Consider the following 22,667-nt stretch of genomic DNA (forward strand, 5'->3'; position numbering starts at 1 on the left):
ATGTGTGATATGTATTGTTCAACGAGAATAAAGGTTGCTCTAAAAAAAAGTTCACAACTGATACAAATTCTTTAAAGCTTCACAAAACTAAAGTTTAGTATTTTTTAGACTTAGTTGTTTTATATTTTGATCTTTTGGCTGACCATTTAAAAGCTCTAAAGCAGAATCTTAACCTAAATCAAATTCTAAAACATCCTGCATGCCTTTTTGAATAAAACAATGATATAATAAACATACAGCACAAACACACACACACACACACACACACACACACACACGGACACACCAAAACTAAACTAACAGCTGAGTTTGTCTACTTTCTTCTTTGATTGAGAGCATTCAAGTGTGTCCCATATAGCTGGAAAACTCTATATCTGTACTGACTTGAAAAAACCAACAACATACGTTATATTGATTCTCTCTTCAGCCATCTCTTTTTCTCCAGCCCCTTTTTCACTTTTTTTCAGTTAATTGTTGAAGGCAACAGTGAAGCCGAATAATAAAGCCCGGCTGAAATCCCCCAGGACAGTCACCTCAGACCTGCACTATTATTAAAAGAAAGCACAATCAAAAGCAGCCAATATAAGGAGCTGAAGGGTCAATGGCACAGCAGTGGATGTTAGGAAAAATATATTGCCCCCGTCATTCTCACATTCATCAGCAACGAAGAAGTTCTCAGTGAAGATTTCCAAGTAAACTTTTTAACCCTTATCTGTCCAGTGAAATACAAACCCTGTTTAACACCCAGACACTAACACACCTGGGTGGGTTGTACACTGTACAACCCACCCGCTAATACATATAAAATAAAAAAATTAAAAAAAAGAGTATAGCACACAATAATGTGTGCTAATTCGCTAATTACATTCTCCTGTTAAATCCATGGCTGCTTATGGGAGTGGAGTTTTCCTCAATCTAAAGCTCGGATGAAGCATTAATAAGCAAACACTGTGTGCTTTCCACTGGGCAACACAAGTGTTTCCGCAAAGCTTTATCACCCTCAGAGCTGTTAAATAAGATGTCAAAAAGCCACACTCAGACTCTGATGTAACAGCTCATGGGTTAGAAATCTCAGTCTGTAAATGATCTAACTCGGGTTGATTTTGTTTTTTAAAATGATTGAGATGTAATTAGTCTGAAGTCAAAAAGAAACACTTGGCCTTCAGCCCTATTGCCTTATACTTATGGGAAATAAAGTTGAATTTATAATATGTCACAATCATTAACATAAGAGGCCAGATGTTTTATTTGACTCAAAGAACCTGCATATTAAGGTGCAGCATTTGACTTTCAGGAAATGGACCACGCTAGTGTTTTTTCCATGTTTTAAAAAGCATTAGACAGTTTTGTCCGCATCAGTATTCTGTATTCCTAACCCCTTTATATTTCAGTACAGCACAAAAATACACTCTTGGAAACTTGCTTATGAAAACCTAATCCATCACAATGAGCATTCAAATCGCATTTGCTTTTTCCTCAAGGTTACTGTATCAATGTGCGCGAATGCAGTTGAAAGCATGGACTGAATTGAAAACCCTGGCATTGTGATGCGTCCATGTGATCTTTAGTGGCTTTCTTATATAAGTGTATTTTCACTGACCAGAGGAGCATGTATTGGGAAGTACTTGTTTCATTTTAAATCCAAAGTCACATACAGGATCTTTCTGAGACATATCTTCTGTGAAAGTAAAGGAATAATAAAAATTTGCCTTGGTAGGTCTGGTAGGTTTGCCAATTACATACAAATCAGAATGCAGTCACTTTGTACTAAAGTACTGGACTTGAGCTTGGTGCTCTTTTTACTAATGTCTGCAGCCCCCCCATCATATTATTTTGGAAATAATCACTGTGGAAAAACCAACAGCCAACCAACCAAAGTATTGAGGAATAAACAAAACAAATCTCTATCTAAATCTTCTTTTTAGCCCTTTCTATAAAAACAACATTGGCAGCGTGAAAGATGTTACAGAAGAGAAGAATATTAAACCAACCAGGTATAGCAAGGGAATGTTTGTGCATAATTAAATCTTTCTGAAATACCTCTGTGACAACAGTGGCAATTAAATCAACAATATTGTGATGGGCTGTACAGAGCCACTTGTAACTGTTACGACCATTGACTATAGATGTTATTCTGCAAAAGCATCAAACATACAAACATGGAGCACAAGCAGAGTAAAATCCTAAGATGAATTGGCTATAGAGAGGGTTTTAGACACATTTATTGGAGATGTGGGGAAACTGCAGAGCTGCAGTTGACATAGTAGAAGAGGAAGCCTGGAAACCAAAGCAGAAGATGGAGAGAATGACTGGAATGCAAAAGACACGAAGTCAGGGAGAGAGAAGGAAATGCAGTTTGGTACAATTTGTAATGATGTGGTGCAGCATCAGATGGTAGAGAAGATAGATTGTAGCCAAGAGCAGACAGACTATAGGAGATGGAGAGAGTGAGCGGCGGAAAAACAGATGGGACCCCCACACACAATGCATGCCTTTCTACCCATTTATAGAAATACTTTTCTTTGACTGATTGTACACTTGGACCAACAGCAAAGTTGTCTTTCAAATCTACAGTGTGATATAACACACACAGGCACGCACACACACACGCACGCACACACACATATCATTCATGCAAACACTTTATTTCCACTCAAGTAGCTTCTGCTGATAGAAGTCTGTCTTCAGGCATCTAGTATTTTCAAAGACATGTTCATCAGTACACAAAGAAAAAATAATAGTGGTTGGAACAATATGCCTGCACAATCGAGAAAAAGGGAGTATTCTTCACTTTTACTGGCAATCAATAGCAACATCCCATTTTACCTAAGAGATCAAATTTTCCTCTTGAGAAACTTAAAAGCAGCATAAAAAACACTCATAATTTAATCTAAGAGCAGGTTATCGAACAAAATGAAATCGCATTCACATCCAATCAGTGTTAGACATATCTTTTACATGTTGCAATTTTGAGCAAAATGCTTAGTCATGAGTTAAAGCTGTCCAAGTTTAGATATTACAATAAACTCATTCCGCTTTAATCACTAAACAAATCGATATTAAGCACCTCAGAGCATTTTAGGACTCACTGAAATGCCAAGTCCCGATTTATACTGCTTTATGGGAACAGCAACTAAGCAAAATTCACTCTGGTTTTACAGCCACATAAATATGAGGCACTTAAAGGAATCTTTAGAAACGGCTTCATCATCAGCTGAGCTCGGCCTCCACTAATCACCTGCCACTACCTGTGCCAATAAGAGCAATTACATTCACGTGGTTTAAAAACCTCGATGACTTCATCACCCTGGTCATTTTTACGCTGATTTGGAAATAGACCAACATAGGTCACAGTGGTAATCAGTGCACAGTTAAATATACTGTATATGAATTGCAAAAGTATACGGCATGTTGTCATCACTGATATACATAGATCCATATACATAAATAGACTTAGATGTAGGAAGGAGAAAAACATTTAATTAACAAACATCACTATTATCAGTGTTTCTTGGAAAGGCTTAAAAAAACTTTTGAAAAACTAACTGTCTAAAAAGGTCTTTACTGGTGTAGTAATTTAAAAAAAAGAGCTTGTGTGTGTGCTATTCCACACACATGCTGGTCTGATGTTGGGTTGTGCATCAAGAAGTACCATGGAGCAAAAGGCCACTAAGAGTTGAGATAATCATTTTTATGATCTACTGTTATAATATAACAAACCCTTAATGTTCCCTCTGGGCTCAGTATTATGTGTAGTGGCCTAAAGGACAAAAAGATCAATGATTTCGCTGTGCATGTGGGGTCAATAAACACATAACTTAACCTACTCATAATAGAGGATATAAAATGACAATGAGCCTGGCTTGGCTTCAGGGATACTAAAGTAATATTCCGGAGGGGGAAAAAGAAATCCATGTCATGAGTATCAAATGCTATCTGTTTATCTGCCTCTAGACTTGAAAAGTGCTTCAGTGATGTTTGTGCTTTGTTTTTTTTGTGGACCCTTGACTCAGCTTGGACAAACAGCAAAGGAGTTGAATGGCCCTGATTCACAGATAACAATGTGCCAAAATGGATCAAAACATTCACTTACACTCACTGGCCACTTTATTAGGTACACCTGCAGTCCAATACAGCAGCTCTGCTATGAATTCTACTTTTACTATGTTATAATTTCTCAATTTTTAAGTTTAAACTGTCAGAAAGGTGATAATTCAACTGTGTGTTCATTCTTGAGGTGGTGGAGTTGAGTGCATTATATTAAGAGATGGTTCTAAGGTTCTGGCCAGCCCATTTAAAATGAATGGAGGTGGCCAAAATTTTGCCTTTCTTTACATTACAGCAATAAGACTATTCACAAGTCAAAAACGTAAAAAACATTGTACATTTTGAGTGTGAACCAGTTTGTTTCTGTTTAAACCAGTGTTAAACACATGTATGTCCGTCTGGACTTCATACACAAACACCCACATCTCTTTGTTAAGTTTAGAATCCCATGCAGCATGAATAAGACGTTTTATGTCAGCCCATTATTTCCCTCCTCGTCGTAGTCTTTCTTCCACCTGACTGTCTCCATGTCCCCATGCCTTCCCCCAAGTCCATTATTTCTCCATTAAAAACCAGGATGACAGTGTAATTGCCTCCAATAACTGGATCATAATGAAAAAAAAAATGCCCTGCATTAGCGCTGAGACGCCGTGTGTGAGCCAGAGTGTGTTCTTGCATGTCAAGCTGCCGGGCATTGACCAAAGCAGATAATATTCTCTGTCACACCTGCCTGTTACAACCTTTAGACCAGCACCACTGTGTGTGTGTTCGAGTGCCAGCCTGTGCCAAGCTGCTAGAGCCCTGACCAGTGCAGATAATATTCTCTCAGACCCTTGTTCCACCCTTTTAACCTGTCTGTGTGTGCGCGACTAAAACTGCAATTATAGATATGCATAAATATGAAGTCCAAAGTGCTTGTACTGTATGAGTCAGTTGATGACAGAAGAGAGGGCATTCAAGCATGCTACATGTGGGTGTATACGTGTGTGTGTGTGTGTGTGTGTGTGTGTATGCACGCGTGTGTTTCTGTGTATGAGTGAAAGAGAGAGAGAATGAAAGAAATGGAAAGTGGAAGAGAGCAGCAGGCAGAGAGAACGACTAAAACGAGAGAGAAACATGTCCTAAACAGGCAGCTCCAGCACAGTATAGAGGCATTGAAATTCTTGTACAGTACATTATTGACTCTGTGGTTCAAACACACACACATACATGCACACCAAAAATGCCTTTGTGTTTGTTTTCTTGAAGGCCAGAGCCGAATGCTGAGTGTAAAAAGAAGTGTGGAGAGGCATCATGGGATAACAGCAGCTGCTCAGCACTGTTCAGCAGTTGAGCAGGATACAAAGAAAAATGAGTTGGGTGGTTCATTCTTTCACCAAATGAGCTCCACAAGACCCAGAGAATGTGTCTGCTGCATAAGGATCTGCTGTATGTGGTTACCAAGTAGTACCAAATAAAAATGATATATAATGATCTGGTAGTGTGTGCGGCCCTGTTAGCCCTCTGCTATGCCTGAAGGTCAGCTGGTAGCAGCTATCAGTGTAAAATCAGGAAGGAAGGTTCAGGCAGAACACAAACAACACAACACAAGTGTTGTTGAGAATTGCTTTTGTATACTGGCTCAATTTGAATGGGTCGGTCAGGCTGAGCAGGCATGATGACCCATAGGTAGCGTGCTTTTCATTAGGATACGAACAAAGGCTGCATTAGTGGTTCTCAAGCTGTGGGGAACACCTACAGTATCTGGGTGATGGAGAGATAAACTCAGATGGCTGAAACCGATTTATAAGGGAACAATCAACTAACAATGATGCTGTGATCAAAGTACGGCAAAATTCATATTCTGTCCAAGCAGAAACTCTCGGGTGTCCTGCATGAAAATCAACGTGCCCATGACCTGCACCTCTTACTTCCTCCTTAGCTACAGGCAATTCCATTTCCTTAACCATCACTCAAAACTGAGACTGGACAAAAAATGAAGTCTAAAATCCGCCCATATGGATGTAATCTGTAGGTATAGTGGTCTGTTAGAGTACGGAGTAAGATGGGAACATTGATGGAAGAAAAAAGGCTAATGTTCACTGATCTAACAGGGAAGACAAATCCAAAAGGGATTTATTTTATGTTAGGTTATCGTACCATTAAAGTCAAATGTAAACTTTGACATTGACTTTATTTTATTTTTTTATCTTAAGTATTTGTTATTGGCAAAAGTAAGTGAATCTCATGGATTATTAACTTTTCTACAAGGGGGAAATAAATTCAGGTCCTTCAATGAATGTGATAACTGTCAGATGTGAGTCTGGGAGGTGATGCTACTGTTCACTTAAAGAAAATCCTGGGTCTTCACTGCTAAAGTCTTCACAGTACAGATTTGTAGAAGCATGTAATGGCTTTTTGCTTTTGTAACTCTTGTTACCAAAGAGTTTGGATTTTGCCGGACGACTATCAGGCAGAACACGTACAAGGGACATTCCACCCCATTGTCATCCTCCCAAGAAGTGGTCAACAAACAGAGGTCACAGAGTGTGTAATAGTCTGGAAGGTTTAACGAACCCTCAGGGTTACATGTAGGAAAGTAAAGGCCTCTCTTTTAATGGTTAAGATCAATATTCAGAGTCCGTTATCGTATTCATTGCTGAGTTGTAAGGAGGAAGCCACTAGTCACAGGAAGGATATTACTCCCCATCTACAGTTTGCTCAGAACCATGTGAATAAGCCAGACGACTATAAGAATGTTCTGTGCGCAGATGAGGCCAAAGTAGAACTTTCAGCCCTGAAGTAGAAGTGGTATGTTTGGTGACAACCAAACTCTGCATTCCAGCATAAGATTCATATCCCATCTTTGAAACATAGAGGCGGCAGGGTCATGATTGGGGATTGCTTTGTGTCCTCTGGAACAGGGTTACTTGCTGTCTTTCTGATGGAGATATGAATCCTGAGTTGTACAAAATAAATTCTACAGGACAACATCTAGGTACCCTGTGAAACCGAACACACAAGTTATTGTACCAAAAATGGTTTAAGAGGAAGAAATGTAGTATTTGGATTTGCAAGGAGACCTTCATTTTATAGAAATGCAGTGGAAGGACCTGAAGCAAGAAAGCCAACCAACATCCTTGAGTTTTTTAAGTTGTAAAATGTTCTGTACTGTAAGAAATAAAGGGCTAAAATGTCTACAACTGATGGGCTGATGAAAAGTTATTGCAGAAGATTCTTACCAGTTGCTGAAGGCACAGCTTCAGATGTCACATTATACATAGGCTAAAAAAATGTTATAAAAATGTTCTTTAGTCTCAGTTGTTTAATTGGGCTCCATCTATCTAGTTTTAGGACTTGCATAAAAAACAGATTACATTTTAGTTCATATGCATGCAGAAATATATTTTTTACTCAAGGGATAACAATCGTCCAAACACCACTGTATAAGAAAACACAACATGCTTAATGTAACTTTAGCCAAATGTGCATTTTCAATGTTGTTAATCATTGATAGAGATTACTGTAAGTTAGTTTTTAGAGGGGGGAACAATAGTGGTCAAAAGCCAATGGCCTTGCAGATCTGGCTCATTGATTAAAAAGATAAGTGCTTGAATATGAACTCTGCAAAGTGAAGAGGAGGAGGAGGAGGAGGAGGAGGAGGGCAGAGCACAACACTGCATATTAGCTGTAAATAAATAAGATGGATTGGAATTGACAGAGCAGCAACCTAGTTCAACTCCAATAATACTTGTGGGGATGCTGCACCATTGCAGCAATGATAGTGAGATGCTGCACAATATGATATAAACAGACCCTGCCTACTTCTTCTCTATCATCTTATGAATTCTGAATTGTGTCTAATAATAAAAAAGAAATAAAAAGGCAGGACTAGAGAATGAAAATGACACTGAGGAAGTTCATAAAAGAAAGGTCACGCTAGAAATAAAGATGAAAGCAACAAATTGTAACCCTGTGGAAATAACCCTCTTATGATTATATCGCAGTTTTTTGTCTACTTGAGCATTTTGTTTATTTTAAGTACTGTACTATATCTAAAGAATGGTTGTCTGTCTGTGTATGTCTGTGTTAGCCCTGAGAGATGGGATAGGGTCCAGCCTCTCCCCCCCCCCCCCCCCCCCCCCCCCCCCCAAAACAAATTTGTTACTATGTGATGATTGAATAAAATTGCCTCTGGTTATGTGGAGTTTGTGGAGATTGTATTGTTTATTTACCTCCCTGTTGTCTGCCCTCCTGCTGCTTTATACATCCTATAAACAGTAGCAGGCTATTTGATTTATGTAGCTTAATCCGGCTGTGGACAACTATGGTGGTTCACAAATTACTGCACTGTTACTTTAAATATGTAGCCCTTTAAAGTAAAAGTATTGCCTGGAAATAAACATACAGATGTGGCCATTGAACGTGTCGGTCTCTGCTGCGTGAGTTCGTCACACGGCGATCGCTCGTCTCTTGTCCCACATGTGATGAGAGTGTATGGTCTGATCTTACTCTCACAGTTACAGCACCTGGTGCATGAGCACATATTAATCCCCACCCTAACGTACCGTACCAGTAGTACTGAATTTGTACATCAACAATTTACTGGAGTAGAAGATATGTCCAGTATTATTCAAGCAGCATGAGAAACATGAGAAATATGCGGTGTTGTATCACTGTATCACTGTTTATGAACGATGTTCAGTTTAAATCATATGCGGCATTTTTAATTTCCAAGTAAAAGCTGGTTTTACCTGGCAATTACTGTAGCCTGCTGGTGTGTTTTGTTTTTTCTTTTATCTTTATCAATTTATTTTGATAGTGCACTAATTATCTAGCTGGATTAAATTGGGTGGAGTCAGGAAATATTTTACGAAAAAGAAAAGCACAGGAGGCACAACGTGTTAATTTTTTTGGGGGGTGGGAAACAGTGTTTAGTTCACTCGTGTACAGCGGCAGTTGAGTGATACAATGAGTGATACAGTGATATGATTCTGCATTTTTATTTTAGTAACTCTCTCTGTTGTATGGTCACATATGTGTGACACAGCAACGAAGCAGCACGGTGGATTTGATCTTGCTGTAAAAATAAAACTATAGTAGGACCAGCCCGATGCCTACATTTGCCTACGTTTCATATTTAAATGAAGTTATCATTTACACCTGTCAGGTGTGAGACCATCTGAATGGCTACTCACCCCCTCCCTGCACAGTACCTTTGTGAAGAAGTTTTTTTGTGGGAAACATTGACTTCATTAATGAGCCCGTTCTTATTAAATATGTCTGACACTGAGACAGGACAATTTTAATGTCAAAAAATCCTTCACATCCATCTCACCTGGAAAAGTCTGTGGACATTGACTCCCCCACCTCTGGTGGGTCTGGTTAGTTACTAATGATCTGTTTTTAATGATCATTTAAAACAGAGCTAGTTTGTTAACCAGTGATCATTCTGTAAAATAGCTTCTGATTAGTTTTCATCATTAGATTAGTTTAAAATAACCTGTTCTAAACAATACTGAACTCCATGTTGGACACACAGTAGCCTATGAAGAGATTATAATAATTATAATAAATAAATCCCAGCTGACAGACTGACGGTGGAAACAGCGCAGTGAAAAAAAGAGCAATTAAAGAAGCAGCGGATTCATAAACTGCGCCAATTCTAAATGTTTAAAACTTAAACTCGTATAGTCCACTTTATGTTAGTTTTAGTTTGATTCAAATGTGCTCGGACTTTCATGTAAATGTCCTTCAGCATATTCGCCATTCAGTAAACATAAAATAGTCAATATAAAAATTTACATGATGAAACCTGAAGGAACGCCACCAGTAGGGTACCGTGGACATACCGCACACAAAAACCACGACACTTTCAAGTGCTACATCTGTAAATGCAGGAAATAAAACTTGATTCATTCAGTGTGTTGTTTATCCACATCTGCAGCTCATTTAATCCCACACCATTAATCTATTCCCTTTTTTTAGTCTTTTGCATTTCTCTTTCTTTCGGTTCCCCATTTTTTGCGGACACAATTAATGCACTCGCTGTTGCCTCTTCAAGCCTGGCTCCAAGGATCTACTTGTCTATCTTTCTTGTTATATATGGATTTATATGAATGTATGCCACTTTTCTAGCCTCTCGTCTATTTGCCCATTGATCCGTTGTGTCTAATCTTCAATTTGTATTTGCTCTCATGCCTTTACCACTTCTAGCCCTCTTTCTATACTTTAGAGTTTGGGAAAGACTGTGGCCTATTTTAATGTGGATCTTTGTTTTTTTGTGTGTGTGTGTGTGTGCATGTCCATGCACATGGCTCTGTGAGACACTTTGGGCTGACTTTTAATAGTATGCATGACAGTTCAACGCATGCCTTTACCACTTCTATGTCTCTTTCCATACTTCAGTCTGGGTAGGAGTGTAGGCTATAAAATTCTGAAAAACATCTCTAAATGGTTTTTCTTTAAACTTTCTCTACCTGTTATTCCTCTCTTCCTCTGCCCTTCATCTGTCAATCCCTTTATTATTTGCATGTCAGCTTCTCCTACACCTCCATATCTTACTGCCTCCTCTTTCTCATTCTCCTATTTCTAATTTATGACACTCCACTTTTCTGCCATTAATCTCACTGTTCTTAAATTTTTCTCTAGCCCGTGCTGCCAGTTTGGTCCATATATTCCATTCTCTCTTCATTTTCCTCGAGTCCTTATATCTGCATTGTCCTAAAATTGCTCTGTCTTTCTCCACTGCATTACCCGTCCTTCTGTGTTTATCGCTGCATCTTCTCCACTTCCCCAACAAAGTGAGCAAATGATTTTGCTTGTAGCTGCAGCTCATCTTTTGTGGCCAAGTGTGATAGGATGGGGGTCTAGTAATCATAACACTAAATAACACACATAAAGCTTTCGGTGCTTTTTCAAGGAATGGATGAAATTTGTTTTTTTAGTACTGACTCATCCCTTTCTTATGATCAATGCACAGCTTAAGAAGTAAAATTCACATAGTTTAATTTCAAAGACTTTTCAACTCCCAGATTTTTACTTCGACACATTATTAAATTGACGTACACATGATCACACCTTTCCAACACAACATAATCAACGGGGAAGGTGAAGTTGACATAAAGCCACATTAAAATGTTGAGGAACACAATCTTGTGAGATTTCACATGCCTTTCTGGTTTTGAGTTTTGAGACTGAGTTTTGACTTTCAGCAAGGATTTTGAGAAGTGTTGCTGTGGTCGGTACAGCTGCCATTGTAGATAAATTGAGGAGCGCTGTCTTACCTTTACAAGTACGACTGTACCTAAATTGCTGAATATTGAACAGAGCTACTGGAAAAATGTTTCTCTAGGTATATCTCATTTCTCCCTTCATCTCCCTAACTTTTTAAGCAAACAAAAGATATGCAGGTAACTAACCCATTCTAACCCCTATAGCAGTCACAGGTAAACAAATGATATATGTAAAGATGGCATCCATGTCACCCAAAACTGTTTTATCTCCTTTAGTAAGTTAAGTGCACTTTGGCTTTTTCCATCTTTCTGTTTAACCCAAATGCTATTTTGGGACTGTTGGTCTGGAAGTCCACAATGACTGAGTCAAAGTTAGTCAAGGCAGTCTGCGAGCTATGCATGATTAATGCAGTGGCCATCTGCCAATTGCTAAAATGCATGATGAAATTGAAGGTGAAAGGTTCACACTTTGCACTATGGAATTAGTCATAGGCCTGTTTAGAAGAACATTTTGTGATAATTGAATACTGTCGAAAATTTTTTACTGAAATGTCAATCAACTTGAAGCCTCAAGTCATTAGTTCAGCTTCCAATGTAGCTCAAGAACAGTGTTGGGCTCTTTATTAAGAAATGTAAGTAATTATTGATTCAATTATTCAGCACATTTTTCCATTTTTGGAAATGCATTTTTTTTCTAGACTCTATCTTGCCCCTGAAATAATACTTATATTGATCCAAACAAGCATCCAGTGAAATATCCAGACAGAGTGCTGAAAACAGAACTCTTCCGCATCTTCCTATGCACTTAAATCTATAAAAAAAACAACAACCTTCCTTTCTGTTCTTTCTTGCACTTGCATCTTGTGAAATGCAAACACTTTTCTGATAGGACTTTGCTTTGATGTTTTTCTCCTTCACTTAGATTTTTGCTTGCCTAGTACCTCACGTGCTAAATGACTAAATGTAATGTTTGACTACCTCAGCAATGAGCATCTCTTACACACCAATCACGGAAACAGTTTGCTGATTGGCAGCTTATCTTCACTTTTCTGTTTGAAATCAGCTATGATTTATTGTTTATTTATTATTGTTGCTTGTACTGGCCCCAACCTCTGTCCCAACATATTTGCTGATTACAGAAGCTTCAGATGTTCTGATCCCTGTCCTTTTGGACCTGTGCATATTCTCCTACTACTCCTACTACTACTAGTCCTACTTCATGACAATTAGGATTCATCCTCTGGCCACGATCAACATCTGTTCCAAATATCATTACAATTTATCCAGTGGTTGCTGAAACTTAGTCATCTGGAGGAGCAGAATGTCCAATAGACAGACTGACATCAGTAAATTGAATTGCTGAAATTAAATAACAAGTACATAGATTCAGACAGTGCATCGACCATGTGCTCTATGCAGGTGGGTCCTGAGCTTCCTCTACAAATAAAACTGTTCACCTGCACATATACAGTATCTAGATGTGACACAACCCGGAACTCTTGTATACAGTTCAGGTTTTATATTACATTTCAGGTTTTTTGGTATCATTAGATTGCCACTAAACATCCAATGAAGCACATATTAATTGTCTTCTGTAATTAGCCACATGTCCAGGCTAGTCACTCTAGTTAAAGTGAGACATTTGCATGTCAACCCAGGTAAGGGTGGGGCACCTTGATGCCGGTCCCAAGCCCTGATAAAATGGGAGGTTTGCGGCAGGAAGGGCATCCGGCGTAAAAGCTCATGTCAAATCAAATCACTGTGGCGACCCCTGAAGGGACAAGCTGAAAGCTGTTGATCTATTCACATGTGATGACCACCTAAATTAGAATTACAACACGTCCCTCTGATATATTTACTGATTATAGTAGACAGAGGCTGCAGATCAGAGACTGGGTATTAAGACTATAGACTAGAATCTTTACAAAGCACATACGTAATGATTTTCTCTGCTAGACTGGCACTGACCAGGACCAACTAGGTACAGCACGGTCATCAGGACGTATACGTAAACCGTATTCACATTGGCTGTAAAGTCATCAGCTGTATGCCAACCTTTAATTGTTATGAAATGTCAATATCAGCATATTTACCATATGGAAACATTAGCATTGACACATAGCATTAATGTCTTAGTCCCCCGCATAGAAGATTACACACAAAGACACACCGACTTAAGTTAATGTTAATCAAAATCATAGTGAAGTAGCATGAAACAATGAGAGGCAAAGATGAAAGGACACATGGAGAGAGATAAGGATGGAGAAACACACCAGAAGAAAGAGAAGGAGGGGTGTAATTATTGTTTGCTGGATGACAGGAAGATCATGGAAAAAAGGCTATAATTATTGAAAATATGATCAAAGAAAGCCACACTGTTGAAATGCATGGCATTCTACATCTCTCCTGCCAATTGTGTCCTTTCATGTGTGTGGCAGTAACTGGGTGCGTGTGCGTACTTGTGAATATGTGTGTGTCTTCCATTAATCTCCTCCATGAAGCTTCACCGTAGTTTCACTCATGTTTGAAGAAGCTATTTGTGACTGCTTATTACTGATAAGCAAAACTACACTGTCAAAATCTATCAGCGCAGAAATCACCCTAGTGTGCATCCTCATGTGCATGTATGTGTTTCTACTGTAGACAGAGGGTTTTCTTACTCGGGCATATGTCTGCGTGCTTGTGCATGTTTGTACGCGTACGCTTTATGTGTGTTTTTATCCCTCCTCCGGGGAGGCCCCACGCACCGTCTGTCTCCAGCCGATTCTGTATTCATTGCCACAGAGACATGAAAAGAGACGAAGGGAGAGGGTGAGGAGAAGATGAGGAGGAGGAAGAAGGACTGAAGGGAAGAGAGAGAAATTATGTGAAGCCAAAGTAGAAAAAGCCAAAGACAACGGAAAGAAAGTAGAGGAGAGAACATATTTATGAGCCCAAAACAAAAAACCAAAACAAACAGAGAGTGTTAATGCAAAGAAGTTTTTTTATTCATGGCTCAGTTGACTAAAAAGTTGTCTCCATGCTGTTTACACCTGCCTCCTCAAATGCAGCAATTTTACATTTACATGTTACAGTGGATGTCACATGCACTTTTTACCCTCATGTGTGCAGCCATTTTGTAAGAGCAGGTGCAGCAGACTTTCAATTTTGTTTGGTATCTTTTTTCCTCCTCCCCAAATGGTGGATCTTGCTGTGAAAAAGAAAACATAAAAAAAAAACAAAAAAAACAAACAGAGCCGCTGGAGAGGTGAGAGGGGCGTAGGAGGGAGACAGAGAGACGAGAGGCAGTGGAGGAAAAGACAGAATAGAAGGATGAGGTGGGGGAAAGAAAAAAGAAATTGAGGCTGGAGGAGGAGATGGGAGGTTTTCTGTCCTGTTTGTTTTTCATTAGGGATTTTAAATCTAATGAGAGGCTAAGAGCGAGACAAGAAGGAGACAGAGGCAAAAGGTATCCCACACAGAGATTATAACAAATTTGCAGACCCACAGGAAGTGAAGATATATGCAAGATGTCCACAATGGATAAGAGACCAAAAAATTGTGAAAACTGATTAAAAAAATAATAAAAAAGAAACAAGAGAGATAATGCACATTAATGAACGAAGGCATTGTAATGAGACCCCCAGCTTTACTGGTACTGCATACAAATCCTCAACACAGGGAGTGTGTATGTGTGTGATCAGAGAAACAGACACAGTCTGCGTGTGCTGCAGTCAGATGAGTCTCCACATTGTTTTAGCACTGTCTACATTTTCAAACAGCATCTCTAATTAATCTGCCCAGTGGGGTCTATCACAATGTGTGTGTATGTGTAAGTGTGTGAGAGAGAAATGAAGTGTCAAAGCAAATGTGGAAGGTGCAAAACATGAATATCTCACACTTGGGAGAAGCAGAGGTGAAGGAATCAGGAAAACATGCTGTGCGACTTTGTTTTGGTTTTATGAATACATGATATGCTACTTCAGTCGTTGCCAGAGATTAGAGGCAGAGGAAGGTGGGAGGGCACATGGGCGAAATCACATGGGATTATATTCAAAACAAAGTACATGATATAGTGAAACAAAATGCATTACTGAACGGGTACACATGGCACAGACCCAGCAACACAAGAGGTCAGGGGGATCACAGGCCAAGGCTCTGAAGTTACTGTTCATCTTTCTTGTTTAAAAAATGCAATTAAAAGATGCAAAATGAAAGTAATAATAAACAATAACCCAACCTTCTGTCAAGAGGTGCAAAATGATCAAAACAAGTAATAATTTCCCAAAAAATAGACAAAAAAAAACAACCTAAAAATAGACCAAAAAACCATAAACAAGCACAAAATGTAAAAAAACAAGACACGAAATAACCAAAAACAAGCTGACAAAATTAATACAAATAGACACAAACAAATCTGTATTACCAGCTTGGAATTGGACCCATAAAATGATCCGGCTGCCCCTTCCAATTTAAACTATTCTTCATACGTTCCACAATCTGAAATCTAAATCCAAGATCAACTGAATATTGCTGGATGTTCTCATTTTGGATCAAGTTATCGTGGAACTGGATGAAATTCAATTTTTTCAATTTGAATGAGAAATAAACAGAAATAGTGATATGTTAAACTGTCAACTCAACTGTTACTTGACACCTACTCTCAACCCTATGCAAGGAACCTGGGAGTGATATCTAGCATTTATGAATTCAGTTCTGCAAAGCAGTTTCAAATACAGGCTCCATGTCCACAAGGAAGGATATAGGGAAACGGCATTCATGCGAAAATCTTCCTGTCACTCACTCTGGTTTAGAGGTCCGGTTCAGATTTCAACAGAATTTATTTTCACCAATTTGACATTAAAACCATGGCTGAAATTGCTAAAGCTGGTGACCGAGGAGCTTTTAAACTCTGTTCAACCATCTGACGAAGTCTTCATCTAAAACCTACTGTGTCATAATTTAAAAGAAGTGGCTGAGGAACAAGAGCTGACACGCGTTTATAATGTGGTTCTAATGAAGTCTAATAGAAGTCAGACGGATGTGTAATGTGGTGCATCCTCCTCTGTGAAACATTGTCCACGGTGTATGTTAAAAAGGTGACTGTGCTGTCCATGCACACACTCAATAACTCATTCAGATATGTTCAATGGAGCGTGGGTTGGACCAGTGCAAGAGTATTTCCACAACCTGAGTTAGCCTTCTCTGAATAAATGAATAATTTGGCTGTTTCTATGTGAGTGTGTGTCTCTGGGGGCAGAAGTGCCTATTTAAATGTGTGTTTTATGTGTGTGTATATTTGTTGTTTTATGAGTATGAATGTGGGGTTGAGGCATGTATATGTGCGTGTGTGTAGAATGTTTTTGAAGATTAAGTTTATGGGTTTATGGGGTTATTGTTGGGGTTGGGATGGGTTTAGGCATTTAGTTGTGATGGTTAAGGTTAGAGCAACTTGTTAATGTTTAAAAAAAAAATATCGGCATTCATTGATCCTGCTCCTTTTTTCAATCTTTTTCAGTCATCAACCCTTACACACATGCATTTATATCTGTATTTACACAAACACACACACACAGACACACACACACACACACACACACCTTCTTACTTTCCTTTCAGCTGTTCCCTTTCAGGGGTCGCCACAATGAATCATCTCCCTCCATCTAACCCTGTCCTCTGCATCCTCTTCTCTCACACCTACTAACTTCATGTCCTCTCTCACTACATCCATAAATCTCCTCTTTGGTCTTCCTCTAGACCTCCTGCCTGGCAGCTCCAACTTCAGCATCCTTCTACCGATATAATCAGAGTCTCATCTCTGAACATGTCCAAACCACCTCAATCTGGCCTCTCTGACTTTATCTCCAAAACATCTAACATGAGCTGTCCCTCTGATGTCCTCATTCATGATTCTGTCCATCCAAAAACTTTTCAGGGAACAGTGAATCTATTAAATGTGGGCATTGTTCACAGAGAGAGTTAACACGAGTGGCAAAGGCTTCAATCACTCAGTGTGTGTCTCTACTCTCCAGTCAGCTGCCAGCACTCGCTCATCGTACTTGATTCCTTGACTTTTTTGTGAAGCCTTCAGTGACCATACAGAACGTTGAGCAATTTCCCTTTCAAAGCCAAATTGTCTGCATCAAAGAAGCTACCAGTATTTTACACATATTGGTTAACTAGGGAAATGGTTGTTAACCTTTTTTCCATCGATTCCCAACACCTCCCCACCTACCTCTATTGAATATCAAATATATTTATTAAAATATATCTACTCACAAAAAGCTAGGAATATCAGACTTTCAGGTGAAATTTCATAATTCACCTAAAATGCACTATAACCTTAACAGGCATACTACACTTCTGAATGGACATGTCCAACTGTTCAATGTTTCAATAACATACTGTTCTCTAACAAGGTGATTAACCGCAAAAATCACAACGGATTAACGGATCATGTCTAATCCGTGAAAAAAACCAGGTTGGTTTCAATAAATTGCTTGAGATGAAAAAATTACCATTGCATGCTTCTACTTAAATGCCCTACTTTTATGAAATAATATAACTGTAGCATGAATATTTAGCATTTTCCATAAATTTCACCCAAAGTCGAATATCCCTAACGTTTTGTTAGTAGTGTATATTGATCAGATTTTTTAATTAATTGAATTAATTAAAAAATCTGAATGAATTAAATGAATTCATCTTTCAGGAGTGGCTGTAGCTCAGTCGGTAAGGCAGTCGTCCATGGACCACACTTGCCACGCACGTCAGTGGTTCTAACCCCGGTCCCGGCTATATGTCAAAGTGTCTCTGGGCAAGACACTGAACCCCCAACAGCCCATTCCCCTCCCCAGCTGCGCAGTGCCAGTTCAAGCTCGGTAGAAATTGGGGAGGGTTGTGCAGGAAAGGCATCCGGCGTAAAAACTGCCAAATCAACATGGGGACAAAGATCCGCTGTAGTGACCCTGAACTCACAGGATAGGCCAAGAGGACAAAATAATAATAATAATAATAAAAAACTGAATTCATCTTTCAATTGAAATATAAAACTCAGTCTGGCATTTTTCCTTCTGTATCTAGTTGGATTTGTAAAATCCCAGTGGTTATGCTTTCAGCAATGTCCCTGCTGCGTGTCCCACTGTGTCTGTTGGACAACCCTTTTGAACCATGAACACAATCTTGAACACTATCTTTTAAAGCTATCCGTTTCTTCAGAGCTCCCTGAGCCTGCTACACTTTCAAACCTGTAGAGCTGGTAGAAGGAGAATCTTAAATGTACTTATTTATTGATTGCATGCCTGATGGACACATTCTTGAAATTTAAATGCAGCTGATCGCTTTATTTGGTAGCCTATTTGGTGGTGTGGAGGCTTATTGAGATGCTACTATGAGGTGTAGTGAGATGATGTAATGCATTTCACAGTGTTACCTTAGTTATATACCATTAACCTGTGAACTTTTGCAACAAACCGAGTAGCTATTGACTTCATCTTGTATGCCGAGTAACAATATCTATTGAAAGCCAACAAAAAAAATGATCTTTTCTCCACAAAACCCCATGTAAGGCATAGTTGCTTAATTAGTGACTTTCAGTCATGTCTGGATGAGCTCAGTGCATCAAGTTGCAGTTTATTAACAGTTTTCCCTTTCTCAATCTCTATATTTCAATCTCTGTATTCTTATTCTCTACTGTTCCCTCATATAAGGTAATAACCCATGGGTACTTCCTGTGGGGTTAGATAGCTCCACACTAAGTTAATTAGCATGCATCTAACGGGCAGAGTTGTCTGGGGAACATAGATGGTATGGATATCGATCTAAAAACTGACAATGAGAAATAATGGCAGCCAGGAGGTGAAACAGTCATCAGAGAAAAGGGTGACTTGGAACTGACTGGGAGATGAGGAAACAATGAGTAGTTAGATGTTTGGAATTCTTATAAAAATGATTTCAAGTTTACTGATCAGTTGAAAGATTCTTTTGGTTGTTTACATAAAAGATGGGTTTATGTTTTCTTCAGCTGCATCCTTAAACAGCAGTCAGTGCCCATATAAACACTAAACGAGGTCTTTAATCATTCCTCCTGTAGATACTGGCCATTGAGAAATGTCGTGTTGAAGCTCTTTCAATGAAAGTGACGGGGGACAAAGTCCACACTCCTTGATCTTTGTAAAACAGCATTCACGATGCTTAAGCAGTGTGAGATTTTTAAATGAATTGATATCTTCCAAAGTATAAGGAATTTTAATATAAATTTCACTCAAAAGTGTTTGAATGTGAAGGAAAGTAAACTAAAAGTGCTCTCACATGGAAGATATCCATTTAATATGAGTAATTCAGATGGTTTAAGTCTTTTATTGTGTTCAGATACATTTTTTTTTTTTCACAGGTGGAGGACTGAATTTTAGCCCCCCATCACTTCCCTCCAAAATCATCTTTTGCAGGGATCTGTAAAAGGTGGAATTGTTACACCAAGTAAAGCATATGTCAGGGTTCTGGTGCTTAAAGACAAATTTTAAAAAGAAAATGTAAACCCACTCTCTAACAATTGAGTAGGACCAGGCAGAGATTGGTTCTGTAATAACACTTTATACCACACAGGCTGTGTTATAGCGTCGTATAGCTTGACATCTGTATAGCACTAAACAAGGATCTCACATGGTGTTAGAGCTCCATGATGCCGGTGCCGTGCTGTAGTGCTGCAGCAGATTATAAGCACTACCAAAGATGTCTTCATATTTCTCTATTGCCACAGAGGACCAGGCTTGCCCACTTGCGTATAGATTGTGGGTGGAGGGGGGCACTGTGGTGACCTATACACAAAGTAAGAGCTACTTGACTCACAGGGACCGTAAAGCAGTTGATGCCGTGATCAGTCCATAGGGCAATCTATAGGGTGCGCTTGTTTGTCATTGTGCCTGTGGGTGTATGTGCCAATATGTAAATGGAAACTTCTATATGGAACAAGATTTGAGTATACACCAAAGTGTTGTCATAGCCTTGTATATCTGTGCGCATAAGCATAAAGTGTGGGCTCACAGTGTGAAAATAAAAATAACTTTCTTTGTGGCACATGTCCTTGAAAGCCAAACATGTGTGGGGCAAGTACTGTAGGTCTGAGAGGTCTCTGCATGTCTCAACCTCCACATTGCAGGCGCTGTGGGATACACAGAGATACACACAGCATGCACAATGAGGAGGCCTAAACACACTGTTTCATTGGCAGCACTACAGGCTAATCAGTGATTTGATGAACTAACAAATTAGACCGACCTGCTGGTCAATGAATCGAAAAAGAACCGGGATCTGTGAGAAGAACTGGAGGGACTACAAAACAGTATACTGCAGGATTTTTTTTAACCCACTGCTTGCTGTGCTGATATTGAGCTAAAATCATTCTTCAAACTGTTAAGTAGAACTTATTGTTCCAAACTTAAGTTATAACGTTCTGAAGTAGTTCTCTGTTCTAAACTATGTGCAATACACAAGGCACTCAGTAATAACTAATAATCTATGTGGTAATTAGTAGAACTACAGTAATTACAGCAGAGTAGAGCCATCTAGTGCATAACAAAAGTATACAAACTAAAATTGGAGCTAGCTGATGGACACAGAAAGGTAGCTGGTCCCAATGAAATGATCAAGTTCACATTATAATGTGTCAAGTGTGCCATGGGAACCAATATGGAGCAGACTACCACACCAGAAACTATTGTGGATACTAGTAATTTTATCATGAAGTTTGCAGAATACACCACCTGCATGATGTATTGGGTAATAAGGTGTCGGTTAACTGAAGACAATTGCAACAGATGTTAGGTCGACTAGGAGTCACATACATGTCACTATCAACTGGCCTGTGTGTGTCCATCTTTCCACAGCCTTCACATTTCTGACAATCTCACCTGGTCACTGAATTCCTGTGGAGCCTGAAGAAAGCTAATCTGTGCCTCAGGTCAGCTGTACCACTCCGATCATCATCATCAACTGCATCTCAGGTTGGTACAGCAACTGTTCCCTCACAGGCCCCACAGCGCTTCAAAACTGATGAAAACTGCCAAGTTCATCACCAGCTGCCTGTCATCATACATTCTCCACCGCACAAATCATTCTGTGTGTAGTAGTAAACCTAATTACCTGATCTTTATTTTTTAATAATACTGTTTCTTTGCACAGTGACAGTAAGGTTTAGTCTAATTTAATAGAAAGAAACAGTATTGAATGTGTCACAACTATCTGATGGACACCAGTAAGGGAGCTGGCCTCCGGGCAGTGATGTTTCCATGCAATAAAATGTCTTACTCTGAATTCTTTACGGGCCAAAAGTATTGTAAGTTAGTTGTTAGTTTCTAAAGGAAACTTCCATAAATGAAACAATTTAAATTCTCTCTTCATGTGGGTTTGAACTTAACTCTTAGCTTTCCCCTCAGCAACTCAGTGGATTTGGTACACTCTCTGAATTTAAAATGATTTCATTTCAGTAGGCTAATCGGTACTTTATCCAGCTTTCATGGTATAAAATGAGCCTACAAAAGGAACAAAGAGTTACACTCTATTTTAGTTGTAATAAGCCCTGTGACAATGGCTTCTCATATACCCTTTAATGAGCTGCATGTTGTGGAGTGTGAGCCAGTGCTCATTTGGATCTTGGGTCAGAAAAAAACATTGAACACAGTCTGCTAAGATATGTTGAGCTCTGCGGAACTGCATTGCCTACTAAAGACACCACCGTAGCCCCATCTGGTATAAAATTAGACCAATTGTAGAAATTGCAGGTCTCTGCATTACTTGTTAATGCATGCAACACGACTGGAGAAGACGAGCCAGATTAATCAAACATGCTGCAGCAATTTAAAACACTGAATTATGAATTATTACATTTTAAGGTATGTTTTTGGGCTTAGGTTTTAGAGCAATTAACAAAATGACAACGTCAAAGTTTGCATATGACAATGATACCTAATACAGACAAATACAGAAATAAAATATCTAAATTAATGTATCGCCAACACACATGTACCTATTCACCCCTAACAACCCATGCACCGTGACAGGTAGGGAGATAAATTTCCCTCCATGTCATGAGCTGAGGAGGAACACTTTCAGACTAATTGGAGAGACGAGAAGTGGGACGCTCGCTTTATTGTGACAGTCAAGGAGAGGACATCCTTGTTAAATTAAACTTTCAAATTTTCGACCTGCGATCACAAAAATCCTGATAATTAAACCTAAAGTAAACTGAAGGAGAAAATATCAAAGGCAACTGCACATCTGAAGGGGTTCATTCAAACAATGGATCCCTCCTCACAAATGTTCACATGCTGCTTTTAGAGACTGCACTGCAGAAGCCATTGCAGGCTGTTTGAAACAGTAACAGAGTAGTTGTTTTGTCCAAATGGAATATTTCCTCCATATTTTAAAACC

At 39.1% G+C, this 22,667-nt stretch overlaps 1 protein-coding gene across 4 annotated transcripts in view; it reads right to left on the bottom strand.

Moving 5' to 3' along the window:
* The window catches only part of htr2cl1 (5-hydroxytryptamine (serotonin) receptor 2C, G protein-coupled-like 1), a 136,863-nt gene that overhangs the window by 72,318 nt on the left and 41,878 nt on the right, over nt 1-22,667 (bottom strand). The gene's annotated exons all lie outside the window — the stretch shown is intronic.

The sequence above is a fragment of the Channa argus genome, chromosome 12 (assembly GCF_033026475.1).
Source record: "Channa argus isolate prfri chromosome 12, Channa argus male v1.0, whole genome shotgun sequence".
In the NCBI taxonomy this organism is placed as follows: Eukaryota; Metazoa; Chordata; class Actinopteri; order Anabantiformes; family Channidae; genus Channa; species Channa argus.